The sequence below is a fragment of the Adiantum capillus-veneris genome, chromosome 5 (assembly GCF_014529385.1).
Source record: "Adiantum capillus-veneris isolate H3 chromosome 5, ASM1452938v2, whole genome shotgun sequence".
Taxonomy (NCBI): Eukaryota; Viridiplantae; Streptophyta; class Polypodiopsida; order Polypodiales; family Pteridaceae; genus Adiantum; species Adiantum capillus-veneris.
In genome coordinates, this window is record NC_140935.1 from 153,277,110 (window position 1) to 153,294,731 (window position 17,622).

General features: G+C 41.4%; 1 protein-coding gene across 1 annotated transcript in view; it reads right to left on the reverse strand.

The window, feature by feature from the left end:
• Positions 1 to 16,713, reverse strand: part of LOC147458318 (uncharacterized) — a 28,924-nt gene extending 12,211 nt beyond the window's left edge. Inside the window, exon 1 of the mRNA XM_086511808.1 lies at positions 16,084 to 16,713. The gene's annotated coding sequence lies outside the window, so the exon portion shown is untranslated. The remainder of the gene's footprint in view (positions 1 to 16,083) is intronic.
• Positions 16,714 to 17,622: the final 909 nt, after the last annotated feature.

Genomic DNA, 17,622 nt, shown 5'->3' on the forward strand with positions numbered 1-17,622 from the left:
TGTGTTGCGTATCGGACCCCCCATCATCATCCCTCTACGCTCTCACCACGTGCACCCGCTTTCATCTTCTTTGTGATCTTCTTTTAATCCAACTAATTGGACCCGTTTCATCTTTTTCTCAAACATTTGCTATACCTACTTTCCCGAATCTCGACGTATGGCATCCTCCACAAATTAGAGAGATATTTTGCTAATTTTCCCAAGAAAATACACAACGCCATCCATAAAGTATTTTGGGAATTTTTTAAATTTCAAGGGTATTTTTAAAATTTCCATAAATCAAAGATAATTTTTCGAATAAAATACAAGAAAAAGAAGAAGAGAGTTTTAACGTCGCTGGAAACTATCCCAAGAGACCTTAAATATATCTCTCACTAAGCAATAGGTTTTTATTTATTTTTGCCCTTCCCTTTTCCTTCTGACCCCAAGCCAAGGGAAGCCAAAGTTTCTTTGTTGATTCCCCTTAATGAGACACTTTGGCAAACCTACTAAGCCGAGACATATTTTTTTCGAACACTGGTCGCCGACAAAAAAGTCCTCTCTCTCTCTCTCTCTCTCTCTCTCTATATATATATATATATATATATATATATATATGTGTGTGTGTGTGTGTGTGTGTGTGTGTGTGTGTGTCGCACTCGTTGTCTCGCCGGGCTCACTCGTGAGCTTCTTTGTGTGTGTGTGTGTGTGACACTCGCTGCCTTGTACAATGGGGCCTACAAAGGAAATTCGATCTCCAAAGCCTACATAATCAATTCAAATTCTAGTTTTAGCATCTTATATTGTTAGCAATCAGTCTTTTTAATAAGGCTTGGTTCAGATTGGGCGGAGGCAGAAGTGAAGAAAGGAGCGAGAATGTGTGGTGGCACCATCCAAAAATGAAGAGCAACTTTTCGGACCTACCTGAGAACGGGCGAGTCCCCCCTTGGAAATGCGTAGTTGCTACAGCACAAAACACGGTTCGTAGGAGCTAAGCTTAGCACATGTCGAGGCTCTTCCCCACACGTGACGAATCTCGTGGGCTGCTTAGTGCTATTGCTGCCGCCATGATCACTGTCCGGGCTCTGTGGATCATTGCATTCAAATTCCAATACATCAGTGTGCGCTCTCTCTCTCTCTCTCTCTCTCTCTCTCTCTCTCTCTCTCTCTCTCTCTCTCTCTCTACGTTTGCACTCAACGACGCCGGGGCTTGGATGGGACAGTGAACGTCTCTCTCTCTCATTCTCGAAATTCTCCGCTTGTCGCTATCTAGGCCTGCTTGCAGGGCACACTGGCCTGAGCAAGGAGATAACGCCACGTGTCGGGGGGGAGGGGGGGACCCGGAATTCCCTCCCCCTTTATCTAGTAGATCTGTACGCATGTCTCATTGAAGAGAATCTCACAAGATACTTCACTTTGGGAAAAAGAAAAAAATAAGTTTGGATCATAACTAATCTTTAAAAAAACGAAAAGATCTTTCCACGTGGAAGGAGGCAGGCAGTGCAGGCCATCTAGAAATTTCTCTCTCTTGTTACCAAACCAAAATACCCTTTTGGTTTGTGGAAATTTCAGAAACACCCCTCCAATTTCAAAATTCCCAAAATACCCTTTTGGTTGGATCTGTTCGTGATTTTCTAATCTTTATTCCTTTTTGACAAATGAGATCCGCGCTTAGCATGTATTTGTCTAAATATAATGAAGCAATTGGTTCTGTTTGTTTGTTGAGGTGAATACGACTATTTGAGAGAGTATGCATGGCGGCGATTCAACAGAGCCAATAGTTAGGGCATGATTATGAGGTAGGCCACTAGGGAGAGTTATCTGAGGAGGAGTGAAATATATGCATAGGTGTTGCAGGGAAGAGGAGTTGTGGATTGTGAGGGAAACGTGGCTGAGGAGGAGTGCAATATGGACAATCGTCGTAGGGGAAGATGCGCAGGCATCGCAGGCAAGAGGAGAAGGCACGGCGCAGCCCTGTGATCGTCACGAGTGGGATATGAGTGCAGTGATAAGGTAGGGTGCATAGGATAATTGTGGGGGGAGGATGTGGCAAGCAGATCCAAACGCAGCCAAGCAATGTTGTAGAATAGGAGGGCAGGAAAGTGGGGAGGTCGAGGCCACAAAGTCATGGGGAGGGGAGGGTGATGCAGGAGGCACAGAGCGGACGCATGCTCTATGTCTCTCTCCCTCCATTGCACACGAACGAGCGAGAAGGGATGGGGCATAGCTCACAAACACAAAGGGTGGACGCAGATTGCACGGCAGTGCATGGAGAGCAACAAAACGCGAGGAGCACATGACGGCGATCCCGAGGTACGGAGGAGTGTGCAGGGGATGACGCGATGCCAAACTCAACGTACCGAGGGGGGAAGATGCAGAAAAAGTCGGGCAAGGGTTGCAGGGCCGCTAGGTCTCTCTCTCTCTCTCTCTCTCTCTCTCTCTCTCTCTCTCTCTCTCTCTCTCTCTCTCTCTCTCTCTCTCGTGAGCGAGCAGGATGCAGGACACAAGGCAGACGAGGAGCGCAGGACATCGATGATCGGCCAGGTGCCTTTTTCCTTTAGAAAGGAGGTTAACGGTGCAACGAATGTATCTAGATTCCACTTAATGAAGTTGGACCCAGTAGGAGTCATGTAGATAGATAGATTGTTCCCTTCCCTCCCCTCCCCTCTCCTCCCCTCGCCTCGTTTACATGATTTTATTTTTTGAAATGGATAGGACCTAACAGTGCCTTGAAGAAAATTGATAACAGTTCACAAGCTTTAAGTATAAAAACCGGCCAAACGTGCAATTTTTGAACTGATGTAGAAGAGTTAGTATCTCGTGGCTAGGGTAAAAAACTTTTGGTGAAGCTTGGCGTCTACCAACAATAACTCTGTTTTGTTGCTTCATTAAAAAAAAAGCTCTTGATGTCTATTTAGGGAGGCTTCGCGATCCTCACGACTAAGTGACACAGAGCATTTGAGAGGGGGGGGGGGGATCAATGGATGGGAAATCTACGCATAGCCGTTGATATGATTTGTATTGTAGATTGCTTGTTAAATTAAAACCACCAAGAACTAAACCCGGACATGGGGCTTGTCCGAGTTTAGTTCTAGGCCAATCCAAGTTTATAGTTTATAACACCATGTAAAATGGCATTCCTTTCTGGTTAGCTCAAGCCTCAAAAGGCATTGGAGCATGAGGTCGTAGGTTCCAATCCTGCACCCCCATTTTTTGAGTAGGCATATCCACCTCGAGATGCCCGCGAGTCCTCCCTTGTCGTCGATCCCCTTATCCGCCCCCACGTGCACTCCTGTGTCACTTAGTGTTGTGGCTTCGCGATCTCATCACTTGTTACTTTGAAATATATTTCTTTCTAGCTGGGCAATTTTTATTGACTGCCAAAAAGCAAAATAGCTATTGGATCAACCATAGCGCTAGCGACCCCGTCAAAAGATCACGAGGATCCTAGGGCAACAAAGCACAATCTGCATGTGTACAACAGGAACCAACCTCCAACACGTGAGTAGACCACAACACCCTCGAGTTAAATGATCGAAGATGAAATTCTGAACATTACTATCGGGCTTTGTGAACCAGGGGGTGGAAAAAATTCGAAGGCAGCCTTGCACTACCGCCGCGCCTTCTGAACTCTGCCTAACTTGCTTGTAGTGCAATAAGACCTATGAGGTTGCAACAAAGAGGCGCAGGGCAATTTGTGATAGGATAGCATCTGGATGCAATGGATTGGAGTTGTTAGTTGTCAAGGTGGGGTGCTTCCTCGATGGACTACGGACGCCTCAAAGAGGGGTTTTAGGATGTTTCACCCTTGTTATTGTCAAGGTGGGGTGCTTCCTCGATGGACTAAGGGTGCCTCAAAGAGGGGTTTTAGGATGTTTCACCCCTTGTCATTGTCACTACTTCCGTGCTTTGATGGCACCTCTTGCGAAAGTTGGATTACATCTCGTGGCAACGAAACGGTTAGCCTGCTTTCTTCAGCTTCGAAAGACCCTCCGTTGTGCAACTTTGGTGCTTTGCACTTCCTTTGTGGGTATGTCTGTTTGCTTCTATGGGGACATTGTGTGTCTTGGTGGTGCCTTGCTTGCAATGGTGGCTTCCCTATATTTGTATCTTTCCAATGCTTGGTGTTTGGAAACCCTTGACACTCTTTGTGCATGGTTTTTTTTTTTTTTTGGTAAGTTTTGACCTTTAACACAATCATAGCTCACACCGTGAACATTGCTAAAACAATAATTTAAAAAAACTTAGGTTAAATTCCCACTAGCATGCTCTTCTTAAGATCTTAGAGGACCCCCACAAGGAGGGGGGTCACTATTTTGAGTTACCCCTCACTATTTTGAGTTACCCCCTCCACTAGTTGCACCTCCAAGAGGTGTAGTTGTAAAACAAACATGTTGCCCCCATGTGTATGAGACTTGTGTAATCATGTCTCAACTTCAACTGCTCTTTTATAAATTCCCTTCTCTGTGTGGGGGTACCTTACAAGAAGACAACGTTTTTAGTACTTCAAGACAAGGAGAAAACAAGAGTCTCTACCAAAAGAAGACAAAGTTTTGGGTACCTCAAGTATTCAAGAAAACATTGGCAACTTGGCCGTATTACCAATCCCTGCAATTTTCTAGAATGCATTGGGGCTTGAGATTTTGAAAGAAGCAGTGCTCGAAAAAAACTTTTTTCCAAAAACTTGGCAAACCTACATATGTGAAACAGAAAGGTAAATTGACAAAATTTGAAGGTTTTTACACCAAATTACACTAATTTTTTCAAAATTTTGTAAGTTTTCTCACCTTTAAGTATAAAATTTAGAGGTAAATCTCAAAATTTGTAGGTGGGATTACACTAAACCTAGGTTTTTTTCGAACACTGAAACTCAAAGAAGTTTAAAAACACCCAAACGAAGACTAAAAAGTAATGTGATTCATGGTTGAGCTTGTTATATGGCTCACTTGATCGGGATAGGTCACCTATCCATTGCTTTCCTACAATCTTGCAGGATTATTTTCAAGGAAGGAGAGGGTATCCATGTGTCACACTCGATTCATTTCAAAGAAAACCTTAAAGAAACATTTAATTTGAAATGCAAAAGTAAATGGTAAGTAGTAAATACTACGATGGTAGAAAATGAAAAGATTGAGTTCTGAGTTCTCTTCAAAAAGTTAAAAAACTTAGTACTCTATCAATTTATACTATTATAATGGGGGAAGGGATTTTGGCCCCTCCCCCGCGCACGTGCCAACACAAGGTTGATCCGACAGGTCTCAGATTAATGTGCACGACGTGACACAGTGTATAGGTGACACTAAAGAGCAGTCATAGTGAGAGAGAGTGTATAGGTGACACTAAAGAGCAGTCATAGTGAGAGAGAGAGAGAGAGAGAGAGAGAGAGAGAGATGAGTTCCACCTTTGTTGCGCCCGCGTATCCTCGAGGCCTATGTTGGAATTAGGGTTGCAGAAAAACACACACAGCTTGGAGAAGATGAAGGAAGCCCAAGGCACACAACATAGACTGTATTACTTAGTGTGCAATGGAAAGATAAATAGCCTTAGAGTGATGGGTGTATATACAACGCACATGGGAAAAAACCTCCTAAAGAGGGAAAAAATGCCTCGACGGTCCTAATGTGTTCACACACATCACTACCACATGTATATGGTAACAAATCCCCCCTGGGAGTGATGCGGTGTTGAGGGTTGGCACAAAGAGTAAAGGGAAGTGTCATTCCATGAGGACAGGATCAATCCACAAAGGGGAGCAAGCCCAAAGCTTTGCGGAAAGCTTTGAACTTCTCATGAGACAATGCCTTTGTGAAAAGATCTGCAAGGTTGTCATGTGTTGGCACATAAGCCAAGCTGATCTCTTCTGTTGAGAACCTCACCCTGACATAGTGGTAATGCACCTCAATGTGCTTTGTGCGAGTATGAAAAATTGGGTTTCTCACAACTGCCAATGCACTCTGACTGTCAGTGTAGATGATTTTACCAATATCTTGTCCAACACCCAAATCAGCCATAAGGCGTCGCCATACACACTCAGTCGTAGCTGTGAAGACTTTTCTTTACTTAGCCTCACAACTGGAAGTGGCCACAGTAGGTTGCTCTTACTGAACCATGAAATACATGAACTACTACCAAGCATGAAACAAAAACCACTTGTGGACACTCGCGTATCATAACAACCAGCCCAATCCGAGTTCGAAAAGCATGTAAATCTGGTGGCAATGATCCCCCCTTGGGATAAAACAAGCTAAGATGCAAAGTGCCACTCAAGTAGTGAAAAATCCTCTTGACTGCCTGCCAATGCTTAGACCCTGGGCTATGCATAAATATGATGACATGTGAGATTGCAAGCTGAATATCGGGCCTCATGTTGCATACATAAATGAGGTAGCCAACAACAGTTTGGTGAAGAATGACATCAGCAAGAGCACCAACATCATGTAGACTCAACTTCAAACCTGTTTCCATGGGAATGGCAATAGGTTTGCAATTTTCAAGTTCAAACTTACATAGCAATGTCTCTATGTAACTTTTCGGACACAAGGAAATACCACCATCACACTGTTTAAACTATATGCCCAAGTAATGATGCAGCAACCCCAAATCTTTCATCTTGAAAGTAGCATTCAAATCAGCCTTAAGTTCATCAATATGTTTCTCATTTGGTCCAGTGATCAATAAATCATCTACATAAAGAATCACAATGAGAAGTACATCACCCTCACGCTTTACATACAATGTGCTTTCTTTTGGACTATTACAAAAGTCTTGTTTGACGAAATGAGTGTCAACCTTCTCATACCAAGCACAAGGAGATTGCTTCAACCCATACAAACCTTTGTTACATTTTCACACCTTATCCTCTTGTCCTTTCTTGACAAAACCACGAGGCTGCGTTACATATACTTCCTCAAATATGTCACCATTCAAGAACGCAGTAACAATGTCTGATTTATGTACATCCCAACCAAAATGAGCTGCCAATGCAGATAGAAAATGCCAAGTAGTCATACGACAAGTGGGAGCAAAAGTCTTTTCAAAATTTATGCCTTTTTGTTGTGCATAACCCTTTGCAATAAGTCGAGCCTTATAGGGATCAATCTCATCACCTGGCTTGTGTTTCAACTTGTAAACCCACTTTGTACCAATGGCCTTTTTTCCAGGAGGCAAATCACATAAAGTCCATGTGTCATTTTCTATAAGTGCATCATATTTTGATTGTATGGCAGTCATACAATTTTCTAAATTATGTGCTTCATCAAAAGATAGAGGTTCCTCTATATCACTAAGCTAGACACAGCCAAAGCATAACAATCTGATCCATAAGAGGCATGGCAAGAACCTGAACGAGTATGACTAGACAAAGATGCATCCAATTTACTATCACGCAAACTGTGCACCAGCCATTTTGGCATACCTCTAGCCTAGTCATTTTCAGCCCTTTCCTCATCAAGTACATCATGTACATCTACATTAGTAATAGGCTAATTTGTAACATTTTCAGAAACCCCCATAGGTTGTACATTTGCCTCATTTGAATTTACATTCAAACTTCTACCACATAAAAGAGGCAATAAACTGTCACAAATTTTATAGTGCGACAAAGGTGCACACTAAAAACGTGGCTCTGCTTAAAATAATGGAAAAAATTTTCAAGGTCTCAAAGGAAAAAATAAGCATCCACATAAAGATGTAATGGTATCGAACATACCAGGATGCGGATGATCTTCTATGTTTAATACAAAAGACACCTCAAAGATGTAAGAAATTTGATCCATGACCAATATAGCCAAATAGAAACCAAAAAATAGACAATGAGAGGAAGGAATGACATAGTTTAGTATATGTTTTGAAGAGAGGCAAAAAAAAAACGTATTCATGTTTTATATAATAAGTTGAAATGTACACAAAAAAGAAGAGAATGATAAGAAGGAATGGAGCCTTCATATGGCATTGTTCAATAGCTCATGGTACACAATGTTTGTTGTTAGTGCAATTGTTTTGTTTACATCAACATCACGTAGGAGAATCTTCACCCCAGTAGCTGAACGTGCGTGTAACAATGCAACATACAACTGTCCATGAGTGAAGACCGGCGTCACCAAGTATAGGCCCAACACGACAATGCTTTGGCCTTGTGACTTGTTTATGGTCGTACAAAAAGCCAATCTGACTAGAAATTGTCTCCGCCTAGAACAAATGGCAACTCCATGCCAAAATGTACAAAACATATTCGAGGGATAGAAACCCTGGTCATAGGAGCCTCACCCCACACAATCAACTTGCATAGTCTAAGAAATTCATCAAGATGACCCTGAACAAGGATATTGCATGTGCTGCAGCTATTGCTTTCCAAGGGTGTTTTGAACCTAGAACATGCAATGCTTTCATTTTGTAGCAGCAATGATGAAATCCTAGAAGATGTTGTGGCCAATGCAACTTCCCCTTCTCCACGCATGCGTGACAATAAACAATTGTACAAATAAGTTTTCCCAGTTCTTGTAGGCCCATCTAAAAAAAAGCCCCCTCATCAACACTCAATGCATGCAAAACTATCTCAAAAATCCTTTGATCTTCATTCAGAGTGTGCTCCATTGCATGTGTGACGTGGATAACTCTTACATTCTATCAAGACATTGCTCTTGGAAAAGCAATGTATTTTCATCAAATGTCACAAAGTGCTCATTAGGCAATGGAATTCCAAGATATTCAGTTAAACTTCGTCCAAATGTACCAAGAGTTTTATGCGGATCTCTAATGCATACTCTTCAGCAACTTGTGCGCATCTATCTAAGGACTCATATCTCAACTCCAACATGTGTCAATAGTCCTCATACAAAACATATCAAAATCTCTCACATAAGAGATGAGGGGAGGAGGGTTTACAAAACAATAGAATGGTCACAAACAAATGCCTCAATTGTAACCCTGTATAATTACTGCAAGCTTCCTCTATGCAACCAAACCATTCCTCGTCATCCTCCAAGACACCTCTTGCATTGCATGCTTCCTTGAATGTTGGGAACAATACACCATTTACGGAACGCAAATCCTCGAATGATTTACATCCTTTACAAATAATCAAAAGAAAATTGACATAATATCGTTCACCTCCAAAGGGTTGCACAAAATACATCCGCCCAATAGTGTCCCCACGATGTCTCTTCGTCCATTTTTTGGAACATGAATTCCACACCCACTTTTGAGGAAAATCAATGTACAAAGTATCATTTGCATCAGGATTCTCCAAGTTGCATGTGAACCACTCTGTCAAAGTGGTATTCTTTGCACCCTCCATTTGCAAGACATCATTAATGTTGTCATTAATTCAAAATGTCACAATTTGACTAGTTGGAACATGCACACTCAATTTCTGGACAATTGGTGCATCATTGTGCAAAGGAAATTCAAAAATTCTCTAGCAAGCCTCAGATGTAGATGCATAGCATCCATCTGTATACATGTCTATCTCGTCAATGATCTCCCTTTCAAAATCCTATACTGACTATGGAATCTTACAGTTGCCCTATCATGCCCCTTGTAGATGTACTTGTAGACATACTTGACGGCTGAAATTGTAGAACATATCTCCACATTGATATGTGCATTAAATAGTGTCGACAAAACAGGATTATATGGTACAACCCATTGATTATCAATAGTAAAACCCCGGTGAAAGGGCGGTGGTAATGCATGTGCTACTCTCCACCCAACCATGCTATCTTATAGCCTCCCCCTAGCATACACACTATCCGGCCGTGTCGGTGGCCTTGCACATAGGACCCATGTCCTTACATTACCCCACCTTGGAGAATCATTTTCGTCCTAAAAAACGAACATAGGAAAATGTTTCTTAAGTGCGGAGACATTCTCCCATGTAGAACCTTCTTCAGGTCTATCTAGCCATTTTACCAACACCTGTCGTCTGACATGATGTCTGGTGCGAAGCTCATGACAATCCAAAATCTTTTCGGGCTCATGAGAAATGCTTGGTGGTGCGATAAGGTCAACAAACACACCTGTGTCAATGACATTATCATTCTGTCTTAGCTGTTTTTGTAAATGGCTAACATGAAAAACAGAATGAACTCGTGAGTGCTCTAGAAGAGCTAACTTATAGGCCACTTGACCTATACGTTTGAGAATGGTAAATGGTCCACAATAGCGTGGTGAAAGTTGAGCAACTTTTTCCGTCTTCAGACTTTTTGAATGCTCCAGAACTTTGAGGAAAACCTTGTCTCCTTCTTCAAAAGTAGCAAGACGACGATGCTCATCTGCATACTTCTTATATCGATCTTGAGCTTGCTTAACATTTTTTTGAGCAACTCGAAGCCTGTCAAAATGGTCTTGGAGAAAATCCTTCGCTTGTTGTATCTTCTCCTTAGCCAACCCCACCGTAATGAGTGATCTAGGTTGAAATCCATATAAAAGCATAAATGGACTAAACCCTGTAGTCACATGCTTTAAACTATTATAAGCAAATTCCAATATAGGTAAGTAGTCTTCCCAAATTGGTTTGCTTCTTGCTAACGTACGCTCGTAGAATATCCTCTAACACTTGACTAATTCTTTCTGTTTGACCATCCGTTTTTGGATGATCAGCCGTGCTTAGATTAAGTTTAGTTTCCAACTTTTGGAACACAGCTCTCCAGAAGTGATTAGCAAACTTTCGATCTCTGTCACTAATGATACTAGTTGGAAGACCATAGAGTTTAATATATGCTCTACAAATAGACGTGCTAATTTCGGTGTCTTAATTATAGTCTTAGTGGGAATGAATCGACACATCTTTGTGAGACGGTCTACAATTACCCAAATGGCATCATGTCCACGATTTGTAGTAGGTAGTCCTACTACAAAGTCCATAGAGATACTCTCCCACTTACCTTGTGGAATCTTTAAAGGATGTAAAAGGCCACCTACCTTGAGGTGATGTACCTTATTAACTTGGCACTGTTAGCAATTTAGTACGTACTCTTGAACATCATGATGTAAGCCCGGCCAATAAAATTGTCGTCGAACTAAGGCATACGTCTTACGAATACTTGGATGACCAGCACTTGGACTATCGTGACACTCAAATAAGATTTGGCGCCTAGTGTCTGAGTCCTTTGGCACACATACTCTACCTTTGTGGAGTAAGTAGCCATCATCAATGGAAAAATTCTTCCATCGATTAAGCTCTCCTTGAATAGAGGTGGAGCTCTGTGTGTTGGAGTTTCTATCTGCACGTGCAGAGACATGTTGATATGGCTGTTCAAAGACATGTGAGTGTGAGGGATCCCTTTTTAAAATTGCACTCCACACTTTAGCATATGATTGATCTTGTGCACACTTGTCACATAATGACTCCAAAAATCCACTCTTTAGTTCCGTGAAAGCAAGTGAAATAATCTAAGGCATCCGACTTAGTGCATCCGCTACTACATTATATCGCCCCTTGCGATATCGTAGCTTACAATCATAATCTTGAAGGATTTCTACCCATCTAGCTTTACGGCCCTTCAAGTCTGTTTGAGTAGTAAACCATTTGATACTCTAATGGTCAAAAACCACTTCAAACTCGGCACCATATAAATAGTGTCGCCACTTTCTTAAAGCGTGAATTATGGCATAGAGCTCTCTCTCATAAACAGAATAATTTTGTTGAGCTCTATCTAACTTTTTAATTTCAAAGGCTATAGGTCTTCCCTCCTAGAGAAGTACCGCACCAATGGCTTTATCACTAGCATCAGTCTCTACCACAAATGGCTTAAGTGGATCGATGATTGCAAGGATGGGAACAGTGGCTATAGCTACCTTGAGCTGTTTGAAACTGCGTTTTTGGGCTTCTTCCCAAGAAAAGGTCTTACCTTTTGCTTTAAGTTGATCCATCATAGAAACAGTGTTTTTGGCATAGTCATGGATATACTATCGATAAAATCCAGCCATGCCTAAAAATATTTGAAGCTCCTCAACCATGTTGGGATGTGGCCATCAAAGAATGGCAGCGACCTTGTCAGTGTCCATCTTGATGCCAAAATAAAAGATCACATGACCGAGGTAATGTATCTCTGTTTTAAAGAAATTGCACTTGCTTTGCTTAGCATACAACACGTGATCTCGTAGTTGTTTGAACACTAATCGTAAGTGTTCTATGTGTTCATCTTCAGTCTTACTTTAAATGAGAATGTCATCAAGGAAAACCACAACAAATTTTCCAAGATAGGGACGTAAGACACTATCCACGAGTGTCATAAATGTAGCTGGAGCATTGGTTAGACCAAAAGGCATAACTAAAAATTCAAAATGCCCGAACCATGTTCTAAAGCAGTTTTGGAGATATTTTGTAAACGGATACGCACGTGGTGGTATCCTGAACGAAGATCTATCTTTGTATAGTATCTTGCCCCATGGAGTTGATCAAACAGCTCATCTACTTTTGGCAGAGGATACTTGTTCTTGATGGTTATGGCATTTAATCCACGATAATCTACGCACATGCGCATAGTACCATATTTCTTTTTTACCAATAGAATTGGTGATGCCCAAGGCGAAGTGCTAGGTCTAATGAAACCACGTGCGAGGTAGTCAGCCAACTGACTCTCAACCTCTTTGGCTTCTTTAGCACTCATATGATAAGGTGGTTTACTCACCGGTTTAGTGACTGGCAAGACATCTATGCCATGCTACACATCACATGTAGGGGGTAAACCCGGTGGTAAATCACTTGAGAACACATCACTACACTCCGCGAGTAAGTGAGTCAGCTTTTGCCGTGCAAAAGGAGAAAGTAAACTAGAGTTATGTTGGGATGGAGAATCTTGTAATTCCTGTAATGTTTGTTTTACAACAGTTGCACGTTGCTCTATAGAATTAAAATTGAGAGCACTTTGCTCGTTAGATTTTTTAACACTTTGTTTATCAATAGAATTCATTGCACTAAAGGATATAAAGGATAAGGATTTGTGTTCATAACTAGTGTGCAATGTGTTTCCTAAACCATATAGCCACTCCCGTCCTAAAACTACATCAGCACGGTCCATGTTCATAACTTGGAAGTCAAGGGTCATCGTATGATCTTGAACAATAAGCTCAACCCGTTGAACTACCGTGTCCCATAATTCTTTATCATTCCCAGACATCTACTCTACCACATACTTGTGAGAGCAGGGAGTCTGTGTAAGCTTCAATTTCTTGACTAGCTTATAGTTCAAGAAGTTATGAGTTGCACCATCATCCACTAAAATACGAACACATTGTCCGTTATTAGTGCCATGCATGCAAATCAAATCATGGGGGCCAAAGGTGGGCTGCCACATTGAAGCAGGCACACAACACTTGTGCTTTTCTTCCATATGAAGAACCTCTACAGCACAATATTTAGGAGATGAATCTAATGTGAGGCGTTTCACCGTGTGCATAGCCTTTTCTTTGCCTTGCAAAAGAGGACAATCTTTTTTGTTATGTTCGTCCGAAAGACATCTAAAACACAAATTGTGTTTCTTTGCAAGCTCAAAATCAGCAGTGCTGAGAAACTCATGTGGAGTATCTAGTGATTGCTTAGGCTTCTTAGCCTCTTGTGAAAATGGAGAGGTAGATTGTCTCTTAATCCTCTTGGAATGTGTGGGAGATCTAACTCGCCATTGGCTCTTAGCCACATTGCTCTTAGCAAAAGTATTCTTAGAGTAGGGAACATTTCCTTTTCTCTCTTGGTCATCATATCTTTGGGCATGACTGATGGCTTCTTCCAAAGTTTTTGGATGTTGGGTCTTGACATGAAGACAATAGTCTTTGTCAAGACCCCTATTAAAACCGTGTATCTTTTGGAATTCATCTAGACCTTCTAGTTTTAATATGATTTCCCGATACTTGGAAAGGTACTCTGTGAGAGAGAGGCCAGACATGTGGTATGCATCCCATGCTAACCAATTCTTATCTTCTTCATTGGAGTCCAAAAACTCTTTGGAGAAAGAAGCTTGGAACGCATCCCAAGACGGAGGACGAGCATCTACTAGAAATGTCATCCACCACTTATGGCTTGTCAGATAGATCCTTTCTATAGCTTTAACAAACCTCTCCTGACATATATCCTACCATTTCTTCTTTGAGTAATATATATTAAGTCTAACATCCATCGAATGAATTAATTATAGAATGACACCATTGGAGTTCAGGACTCTTATCGAATTTCTTGAAGGTCTCTTAGCACTCCTCTCATAAGTTCTCTCTATGACACTGAGAATGGGTCTTTCATGGGTGGCTATATGAAGAAGGGGCGGAAGCTTGAGCAGCTCAAGTGCGGAAGATATGCACTCCCAGTTCATTCTCCCAATATTGTAGGTTGGTTCCCCCAAATCACACTACAATAGTACGCTAAGAGTTCAAGACTCTATTAGCTCCATCCTTATGACTCTCAAGACCTCCCATGTCATGGAGTCTCCCTATGGTGCTAGAAAATGCGCTTATCATGGCTATATGCATGAAAAAGGAGATGAAGCTTAAAGAACTTGTCTATCAGACTGGTTACCAGAGTTGTCAGCCCTAGTGCAATAGATTGGCTCTCCCGGTTCCCTCTTTATTTTTTACAACTACGTTGCCCACGATTAAGAGTTAGAGTCCCACTTGTCAACGTGTGGATGTGCATCAATACACACACACACACACACACACACACACACACACTCAGCAAGTTCAGGTCATGTTGAGTCGCTTGGATGATTCTCTCTCTCTCATGCACACGAACTCACACACAGCTACAGTGGGCCATTTTGTGGATGATTATTTCTCTCTCTCATCCACACAAACTCATACACATGTTGCATCACTATAGTGGATCATTCTCTCTCTCTCTCTCTCTCTCTCTCTCTCTCTCTCTCTAAATTCTAGTTCTAAGTCAAAAAAACCTACAAAGTTTAGAGAAACCTCAAATGCTTTGGTTTGAATGTGAGGAAACCTACAAAGTTTAGGAAAATTTAGTGTAAAAACCTTAAAATATACTAAATTTGTTGCTAAAACTTCTCATATGTACACTGAGAGTTCAAGACTCTATTAGCACCATCCTTATGACTTTCAAAACCTCCTCTGTCATGGGGTCTCCCTATGGTGCTAGAAAATGCACTTATCATGGCTACATCCATGAAGAAGGAGATGAAGCTTGAAGAACATGTCTATCACTCACATGTGGTAGAGTGGCTATCAGAGTTGGCATCCCCATTGCGATAGACTGGCTCTCCTAGTTCCCTCTCCATTTTTGGCAGCTATGTTGTCCACGGTTAAGAGGGAGATTTCCTATTGTCGACGTGTGAGGTGCATTGATCGACACACACATACACAAACACACTCACTCAACAGCTTCAGGTCATGTTGAGTTGCTTGGACGATTCTCTCTCTCATGCACACGAACTCACACACAGCTACACTGAGTTGTTTTGTGGAGGATTCTTTCTCTCTCTCTCATCCACACAAACTCACACACAAGCTGCATCACTACAGTGGATCTCTCTCTCTCTCTCTCTCTCTCCTCTCTCTCTCTCTCTCTCTATATATATATATATATATATATATATATAAATTCATTTTTAAATTCTACTTTTGAAGGTGAGAAAACCTACAAAGTCCACGAAAAAAACATTCAAACATAGCAAATTCATCGCTAAATTTCTCATATATAGGTTTACAATGATTTTTCTAAAAAACACACTGTGATGCATACAAAGGCTACCTATAAATTTTGAGATTTACCTTTAGTGTAAAAACGTTAAAATATACTAAATGTGTCTCTAAAGTTTCTCATATGTACGTTATCAAAGTTATGGGCTAACGCTTGAAGAAAACCTAAGTTTAGTGTAATCCTATCTACGCAAATTTAGAGATTTACCTCTAAATTCCACAAACTTTAGAAAAATTTTGTATAAAAACGTACTAAAGCATAAATTTGTCGTTGAGATTTTTCATATAGCATTTTTCAAATTAAAGCTCATCCAAGTGCTAAAAAAAAACCTAGGTTTGGCGTAATCTCGTTCACAGGTTTTGAGATTTTCAATTCACATATAAGTCCTAACGTGAAGCTGAAAATGCCACATAGTTTAGAGAAAACCTTCAAATTTAGTGGAGATTCACGTTTACCTCTCGTCTTTGTGACTCGGATTCACTTGCACTGCCTTAGATTTGCTCTCTTCACCTTGGATTTTCTCGACGACAATGTCCTGGGACTCGTTTTTCTCCGCTGCGCACTTTGGACATTGCTCGCCAACAATGTTTTGGGACTCGTTTTTCTCCGCTTCTTGCTTTGGATTCGACAAATTCAATTCCCTTCTCGATGTTGAGCATGAACATACGAAACAAATCTCTTACTCTCTCTCTCTCTCTCTCTCTCTCTCACACACACACACACACACACACTTTGGCTTTTTCTTTGTCAACTCGCGCTCTCTCTTTTTCTCTCTCTCTCTCACACACAGACATAATACTCCCACTAGATTTTAATCTATGGGAATCTCACGTGCCCCCTCAAGCTGGCTCTACGACTGTAATCGTGAGAGATCTCAATAGGCCATATGAACGCTTGCTAGCCCCTGCTCTGTGTGCCTTTTTTCTTTTAAAAAAAGTAGGCCTGGAAACCACTCAACTCTTGTCGTCGCTCAGATGCGAGTTAAGTAAGCCTGGCGGCCACCCCCCTCTTGTCATTGCTCGGCTGCAAGTACTACATGTGCTCCCCCAATTCACCTAAGCACCTCTCGGAGTTGCCGCCTTAGCCTGCTTCAATTCGTATAGGCACCTCGCCCCTCTCTCTCTCTCTCTCTCTCTCTCTCTCTCACACACACAACACACACACACACACACACAATACTCCCACTGGATACACTCTCTCTCACACACACACGCCGCTTCATATTGTCTCTCTCTCTCTCACACACACACAAGTTACCTGTAGGCTGCAAGGCCTCTCTCTCTCTCTCTCTCTCTCTCTCTCTCTCTTAGTACACAATTGCCAGTGCATGTACCCTCTCTCTCTATCTCTCTCACTGAGCAAGTATTCAAGGCAATTTTATTTCCAAGGCAAAGTCAATGAGGCTTTGGGTGCAGCTTACAATCGTTTTTATTTCTAAGGCAGAGTCAACGCCTGATTTCTTAGAGACGTCAATTCTTTTTTTTTTTCAAAAAGTTTAAAAGGCTCAAACTCGAAAGGCTTCCAATGCACGACACATGGATGGGTTCTTTGGTCTTGAAAATCTTAAAGTCCATTATATAAATATAGATATAGAATATAGAAGAAGCAAGTATTAAAAGGCAATTGTATTGGCAAAGTCAACGAGTCTTTTGGGTGCAGCTTAGAGTCGTTTTTATTTGTAAGGCAAAGTCAGCGCCTGATTTGTTGAAGACGTCAATTCTTTTTTTCTTCAAAAAATTTAAAAGGCTCAAACTTCAAGGGCTTCCTGTGCTCCACACATGGATGGGCTCTTGCCCTTGAAAATTTTAAGGTATCATTCAAGACCGTCATAGGCTTTGTCAAAATTGACTTTGATGAAGACATAATCTTGATGTGTTTACCTTCCTCTTTAAAGAGCGACATTAAGTATTGGGTTCACAAACAATCTTTCTCATCCTCTTTCGCCTTTTTCTCAATAAATCCAAGGTATATTTATTGAGTTACAGTTCTCACTT